Genomic DNA, 8585 nt, shown 5'->3' with positions numbered 1-8585 from the left:
TGAACAACACTGGCTAGTGCTGCAGAACTTTCTGCGTTGCCTCTTGTTTTAATGAGTGCTTACTGTTTTACCTTATGGGAAATGACGCAAGTTTTTATGCTGCAAATTTTCTCTCATTGCACAGCACCTCATCGGAGTGAAATGAGCAGTGGTGTGCACAGTAGGTAACAAAGGAAGACATCGGAAGCACCCGTTTGAGCTTTAACCGTAGCAACACGTGCTGTATCAGCGTTCCTTGCTCCAGGTGTTTATCTTTCGCTTCTTGGCCCGATATTCTCCTCATCAGTCAGCTTTTAGAGAGGTATAACGGAATAAGTGTTCACACAACGGGGTGCCCTTGTGCTGTGTGATGTTACTGCACCTTAAGAAACTTCAGTTGTTTGAAATTATTCCCCAATTTTCCAATATGCAAGTGGCACTTTCCCTTCTTCCACCCCCAACTGCTTCATCCCTTCCCTCATAGCATGGCTCTGGTGTCCACCGTGAATGATATAAGTAGCCGACCGATATTTCGGTTCCAATAATTCGGACTAGCGCGATATTTCGGACTTCGCTGAGGAACCGTCGCGCACCTCATTGGAACATGTACATTTTCACGACCGATATTTCGGACTTTGCGGAGTCTAAAAGTTCGAATTTTCAGACTAAAATAAACGCCAACAATATTGTGGTGATCGTTTTTCAACCTAAAGTTTGTTATTTAGACTTAATGTAGACGCGAGCGGGCATCGCTGTCACTACCAATCCGTTTGCCGCCACCGTGAAAGGCGCCATTTTGGATTTAAACGGAATCGGCTTGGCGGGCGCAATCGGACTGCCTTGTATAGGCTTGGCTATTTGTTGTCCATCGTTGCCATTCGATATAATGAGATGCTTTCCATTGCCATCGAGGTGGCCTACAAAGGGCGCGCGATCGCATTGAAAACGGTACTGCGGGACAGCTGCAGCGTCCGCCGCCGCTTGGACAGCGGGGCAGCAAACGCGGTAGAAGGGGGGGGGGGGGGGGGGGGGGGGAGTGCACATTCGGAGGCGCTCGCGTCTTCCCATGGGTAGAGTTCCTGTATATGCTCTACCCATGGGTTACCTCTCGGTCTTCGCGAACGTCATTGCCCCATGCAAACTGACTTCTTGCTTCGCGCAGCGAGTGCATTCATTCGCAGCATGACCACGGCCGCGCCGCTATCATGATGTGATAGGGGGCAGACAAGAAGAAAGCATGGCTATGACTCAGATAGAGTCTAATATTATCGCTTGCAGGCGGAACATGGGGAGCGGCGATTTTGAAAGCCGGTTTTTCGCAGAAGAGTTTTTTTTAAGCTCACGGATTTTTTGGACTGTTCGATTATTCGGACCATTTTTCGGGTCCCGCTGAGTCCGAAAAATCGGTCGGCGACTCCAGGCGTCTCCGACTATCGGCACTCCTCGCTGCGCCGCTGTCTAGCAGAAGTGCAGTAATGTCCTCCCGTCGCTCGCCCGGCTTCCTTGCTGGACGGAAGCCATTTTTCGCGCTCTTATTCGAGCTGCACCAGACGTTCGAGCACAAGCCCTAGCGCGCGGCAGTTCTTGCTCTCGTCACTGCGCCAACTGGGCTGTTGTGGACTTCGTAGCTACGGATTCACGGCAGTTTTCCCGCGCACCTCGGCGTGCCCATACCATTCCTTTTGGAACTGATGCAGCGGCGGCGCATCGCAAGTCCTTTGCGCTACTGATGCCGCTGTTCGAGGCGGCGTCCGCGGCGGCGGCGTTAGTGGCAATAGGCGACTCCTCGCTCACACCCTGCATTCCTCAGCGCCTCCGACGACTGCAGCGCGTTGGTGGTGGCAGCGTGGCCGTCTACTACGGTCTGAGGCGGGAAGGACTTTCGGAGACCCACCACTCTCTTTCTTCGAGTGCCCATGGATTAGCCTGCTCTAACTACTTCGCCACCGCCCAGCCATCCTGTCGCAGCGGTATAGTTCGTGCAGAGTTCGCGTGGCTATATTGACTCTCCCCCACCGGATTAATCGTGCCTTGATCTCAACTCCCACGCTGGACTGCGCCGCATGCGCGGTCTGCCGCACCATAGATGCAGCGCGCCACCGCACGTACCTCAACACATCCACCTTCCCGCCTGGCTCCAAGCAGTCTTATCCACATACTTAGTCACAAGAAAATAAAACTCCCAGGATCGTTACAGGGGAGTAACGCGTATGTTTGAGCGTTCGCTGTGCTGTGAGAAGGCGCAGGGCAGGAGGCTGCGTTTAATTCATGGTTTCAGCTGTTGCAGCCTTCTATTTCATCCCTGGGTTTCCGTAGGCAACGTCGTCAAGGTATGTTGGTTTATTTTATTTATTTAATTAATTAATTACATTTCTTTCTTTATTTAAGCATACTGCAAGCCCTTTTCGCACTTTTTTTTATTTTCGCCTAGTAGAACTAATATTTTTTTCTGTTTTTATAACATGTCGCTGAAGCTTGCTCCGAGCCTCTAAGCGTGAGGGGGTTTCAACTTGATGAAAATCCGTGACCTGAAACTGCGTGTCCGCAGCGTACGCCCATCTCGTCTTTTCTTTTGTCACCCAAGTTGCTCTTTACATACGTTTGCTTTTGCGTGTGCATATCTGCTTTTGTAGCCCTTAGAATGCTCGTTTAAGGTGCATTCTGTATTCTGTTTTACTTGCTTCATTTTGCAGATTTATCAGAGCTGGAGAAAAAAGTGGCCATGGCGCCGTAGTGCTATGTACACTGTGTATTAAATGGTGCATACGTTTGCGTCTGCTGTTTGTATTCATTCAGATTTGCGCCCTTGAACGTAAGTTTTCTTCGGCACGGACTTTCAATTCGGTCTGTATTGCTTTTCTTTGACTGAAACATGACTGCATATTGATTGTGGTGGTGTACGGTGCGGTCGCCGGTATGGACGACAGGATGCAATTCATGCTAAGGGCACAGCTAGTAAATTGAAATGACTTCTGAATGGCGCTGCTAATTGCTCTTATATGGGCCAAATCGGGTGACTTTTTGAATTAATATTTCCTTTGTGTGTAAAATGCTAGGACATTTGATTTCACGTAAATGGATGAGTGCAGAACGGCCGAGCCAGCACGCATTCACACAAGTGGAAAGGTGTATTACACCACATGTAACGTAAGTATGCGCCTGAAATTTGGCACATATGTGCGCTTGGATGCCTGCAGGGTGCATGAAAAAGGAGGAATAATTTTATTGAACCAGAGCCGAGAAATCGAGCATTAACCTTTTAAGGCTTTCCATGGGACGCACAACTTTTTGGACATTGCTAGTTGTGTGGACGTTTTTTAGATGTGTTCGGGAAAAATGAGCACCTCCTGGGGAGATTCTTGATGTCCCGATGGGTCATTTTTGGGAGATTTTGAGGAGTTTTTGTTTAAAGGTGCACCGAAGAGGAATCTGAACTCGTATTTTTACCGCTGGAACTCGATCTACACGTTCCGAGCGTTCTTGGAAACTTCGAATTATTGCACTGTGCGGCCGATTTCCCTAATTTAAATCAAATTATCGTCGGGCTCCCGCTTTTTTATTTCAATTCCCCAGAAACGGTAGGAAGAGTCGACCAACCTTTCAGCCAGTCCCGTGGCGGCTTACCGCGCTGCCATCGGCGGAGTGATACGTAGTGATCGAAAGCAAAGAGTTCATGCGTATTTTTATTTCCGTTGGCCTAATTTGCAGCTATGTAGTTTCTGGCTAGACCTATTTATTAACGGGAACCTAAAAGCAACAAAATAAAAGCGAAAGCAAAGTCGCCACGCGACTGCCTGAAAGGCACTTCATGCATTGGTCAACTGCTCCCACCGTATGCGGGGAGGAGGAGGAGGGAATTAAAAAAAGGAAGGTGGGAGCCGGACGTTAATCCGATTTAATTGGGGAAATCGGCCGCACAGGAAAACAGATCGAAGTTTCTAAGAATGCTGGGAACGTGTAGATCGAGTTTCCGCGGCAAAAAGACTAGTTCAGATTCATCTTTAGTGCACCTTTAATGTACATCTATTGAAAGTTGTGGGACCCACTCTTTTGCTGCCAAAGTTAGCGGCTGGGTGTCCAAGGCCGAATAAAGTTGTCCAAGAGGCAGCTTTTATTGTGGACATCTTGCCGCCATGTACTTTTTGGTGGTGAAATAAACATTATTATTAGGTACCTGTCGCATGGTCCCAAAGGCAAGCAGACGCCCCCCTCCCCTTTCTTTGAAATGAAGTTTCGAACTCGGTTAGCGACCTTCGATGGCTTCCTCGTCTCGTGACTCCTCGCCTCAAACTTCCTTGCAGGACGGTAAGAAGAAAGCAAAAAGTAAATACTAGGTCAGGAAGCTCCTAAAAGCCGCTACAATTACCGACAGGCCTTTGGAAGGAAGCAGTGCCTTGTAGCACATTCCGAAGTCTGAGCGCGTCCCCTAGACCAGCCTCATGAGCCTTGGCCCTCGTATCCGTCTCTTACATTTGCTGAAAATTGACTTCAAAATCGTTATCCAACATCGTCGAGGACTCGCCATCAAGAATTTCACCAACGTTGAAACCTGTAAGGCCATCTGCAACGCCTTTCAGCACCCAGAGCAAGTAAACGGCAAGTATACATGCTTCGACCTCGCCGAAGCATATCTGCTGACATGGCCGGGCACGGATTGGTCGGAGGGTTGTGCGACGCCACGTGACATGGGCAATTTGGGAGGAGCCGCCAACTCGGGCTTCACAAATCAGTTGGGAGGCTGAGGAGAATCGAGCCCTGCAACACCCTCGCATTTCGAGTCGTACATGCTCCCCCTAGGCCACGAAGGCACGGTCATATGACTTGGTTGAGCGAGAGTTTATGTAAACGCGATAGCGTTGAAGGCCTAGTTGTGCAGAAAATCTGACGTCGGGCTTGTGAACGAGAAATCACGAGCATTCATCTGCAGTGTAAGATGGCAGCACACTGACTGGTTGGCGTTATGCCATAAAAGGAGTCCTTGTGTGAGTGTGCAGATCAGGGACCCAATAACGCTAATAAAGGAGCAGCATAAGTGTTGATTTTTCTCATCGCAAGCACACCACATACCAATGTTGCGCACGAGATCAGAAATATTGTCCGCTTCACACTTGGCGACCATACCCACGCAGTCAACGCTTACGTACCGTCTTCCGACCAAGAACGGAGAGGAGATATACACGGCAATGTCATAGTGCAGATGTGCATTATGCGTATGGCGGTCGAACTGGATGCATGCTTTAGCGACACAATTATTGAGTTAATGGTTTATTTCTTGGAAGCAATGTGTGCACGCACGTCTTTTAAGATGCGCAGTTGCAGCCCAGATTGATGCCTTTAAACATGGGCCTTCGTTTGAGAACTTTGGGACCACACTCCATCTTGGGCAGCGGGAAAAAAGATGTATGCCAAAAAATTTAGCAAATTTCTTTTGAAGAGCTTATGTGCTCGTTCTGCAAGACTATAGAAACTCTTGGAGGTTTATGTAAGCTTTGAAGGAAAAAGATTCAGCCTGTCTTCTGCTGCTCCCACCCAAGTCTGGTAAAAGTGTATGCCTTCAACTGTGCAATGTGTCCAAGTGCTGTGAGTAGCGAATCGTACGATATAAGAGATGTGCTCAAGGGCGGGGTTAAGTTCCGTTCAGGTGAGTCACATTCAGCTATACGCAATTTATTTATTCAGCTATTTTATATCCTCTTCGTTTGAATTAACTTATAGGTGAATAGGATGCAACATATATTGAATTGAACTACTGAATTCCTATTCGAAATATATTAAATGCATGCCATACTTGATGCACTGAATTATACGGACAAATAAAGTTGATGCAGCCGTTGAATGCATACATATCTTAAACAAACTGGCACTGCACGTAACAGGGCGACACAGGAGCGGCATGCGTCTGTCACTGCAGTTGAACATTTCATATATCTGCCGAGTTTCCCAACACGGAGTATGAACCTGACGTTAAACACTACCGGCAGGTAATTTTCGTTGCGAAAGCAACACTACGCGAGTCGCCGAGCCACTTCGCGGAGCTGATCAAAGGCCATACTGCGCATGCGCGAGAAGCGGTGACGTCACACGGCACACAGCTGGCGCGCCACCGCCGTCGCTGCGCGGGTGACTCAGAGGTGCAGCCGCCGCGCTCGCCAGTTGCGCATGCGCAGTAGCCGCGCATAGCGTGCCGGGGCCGCCGCCGCTGCAGCGCGCTCTCCATCGCCCCTCTCTCTCTCTCTCTCCCCGTTGCTTTCGCAATCCTCCAGGTTTAATCAAAACTAAACCATTGCCAATTTTTTTTAAGCGTTGCATTTGTGCGTGTCGTACATGCCATTTTTGGAAATGTAGTCTCAATTGTGTGATTTCACTGCCGATAAATTTAACCCGTAGCTGTAAGCAGTAGCCTCTTTGTACTACTCGGTCCTTTTCGAAGGAAATTTCGATGGGACTGATGACTGCGCAACGCGTGCTGGCAGTAATACCACAGCAACTACACTCCATAAAGCCGCTATCACTTTCGTACTCAGCTATCACTGCCTTTTGTTCGTCTCCTCTTCGGTCATTCTTTTACTACTTGACCGCCACCGTCATTATCTTTATCTTAGGCGGGATTATCTACCCTGCTGCTGTTTACTTGCATTTGCTCGCTGCAAGACGAGCTACTTAGAGGCTCAGGCGAATAGGACTCCGAGTCATTTCTTTTTTTGCTTCTTTTAGCGCTTTGTGCCTCTTTCGACCAACAAAGACGACAGATGTTTGCATGCTTTGAAGGATATATTTATATTCATGTTTTTGTTCTCTGGTTAAGCATACAATTTGTAAAGATTGCAATCTGACTCACCACTTACAACGCGTTTCGTGCACTGTCCAGGTTCACACGTCACATTTGTTGTGTTTGTGCATTAAATTTCCGACGCTTATAGCTCAAACATTGGCATGAAACGTAAACGCTATTTCTTGCTCCTGAAAAGGTTTTCGCCTGTGAATTGAATGAATTTGACAAATAGAGGGGAAGAGCTGCTGGTTGATAGGTGCAAAAAGTAGACAAAGCAAGGTGAATTTTATCAACTTGAAATAAAAATTATTCTTTCCGGCTCTGCCACAATCTCATACTTTGCTGGAGATCACTGCATTTGAGGGGCGTCACTTGATTTGGAGTCATGCTGTTTTCAAATGGCACACTTCTCACTTTCAGTTACCTGTTGCGAAACTAAAAGCCAAGTAAAAATGAAGATGGTTTGGTTCATGGGGTTTAACGTCCCAAAGCGACTCAGGCTATGAGAGACGCCGTAGTGAAGGGCTCCGGAAATTTCGACCACCTGGGGTTCTTTAACGTGCACTGACATCGCACAGTACACGGGCCTCTAGAATTTCTCCTCCAAAGAAATTCTAGCCGCCGCGGCCGGGATCGAACCCACGTCTTTTGGGTCAGCAGCCGAGCACCATAACCACTGAGCCACCGCGGCAGCTCTAAAAATGAAGAAATCCAATTAAGTACGCGGCCTTGGTAGTGGCAGAGGCGTAATTTTACGAAGACTTCTTAGGGGTGCTCTCGTGTGCTTCGTTTACCGCGTGTGGTCTTTAGCTGTGAAAGAGTTTTTATTTTAGTGGAAAAATTGTGAGTTACAAGCATAATTGCATTTTGCTCCCTAAACCACTTCTTGCAAAACCTGACAAAAACCGGCGTGTTTTTGCACAATAAACATGGATATAAAAATATGCAATGGACATTATGTGTACACACCAAATATACATATAAAATATAAATTGCCCCTTCGTTTTATGTCCACATCCAATGAAACGTGCTCTGAGTTCTGAAAGAAATTTCTTGTTTTCGAAGTTTTGCGCGTATTTCGAGAGCAATAATTAGCTCTTTTTTTCATAGCTAGCCTACAAACTACGAAATAAACGGACATATTATGCATGGGTGCCGACAATTTTAGTACGCACTCAGGCGGAACAAGATCAAAAATAGGATGTGTATGCAGGATGTGCCACTTTTAATCATCACACCAGAAATTTGCACGGTGCCTGAATTATCTCTATATTTATATTGCAAGCCGGTGAGTACGAATGATGCAGCTGCATTTTTGGATGTGTCGTTCGTACTGTTAATTTCTTTACTCCTACGCTTATTCGCACTGACTATCACTATTATCGCTAGCGCTCGTCTTGATTTGTGTAGGATTTTAACTATTGCACATCAGCACAGAATTCCCTGCGTGTACATATGTGCGTCATGACAGTTTTTTTTAGCGTGCATGACATCAAATTGAAACAGGATACCTCGAACGGATTTGTAGACACTCTTGACTTGTAATACACGTGGGTCTCGACGCAGAAGAGTATGAAATGTGCGCGCCTAGTTCCTCAGTCAAGGCAGTATACGTGACTCCTCGTATATAAGCGCTCACCTAGAACAAGAACCGCAAGTGATTATTACGTATCTGTGGTAGCGTGGTTGTCAACGCATTACGCACTCTTCATCACATCCAATGTAGCGGTAGGCGCTGAATTGTCGCTGGTGACCAAGGTGCACAGTGAATTTAAATTTAGACTGTCATGCTGTACTCCTTCGACAGAATAGAACTGGCAGAGCTATCAAAATT

This window comes from Amblyomma mixtum, chromosome 6, assembly GCF_055824585.1.
Source record: "Amblyomma mixtum isolate Tamu chromosome 6, ASM5582458v1, whole genome shotgun sequence".
In the NCBI taxonomy this organism is placed as follows: domain Eukaryota; kingdom Metazoa; phylum Arthropoda; class Arachnida; order Ixodida; family Ixodidae; genus Amblyomma; species Amblyomma mixtum.
Note: the sequence above shows the minus strand (reverse complement) of the source record.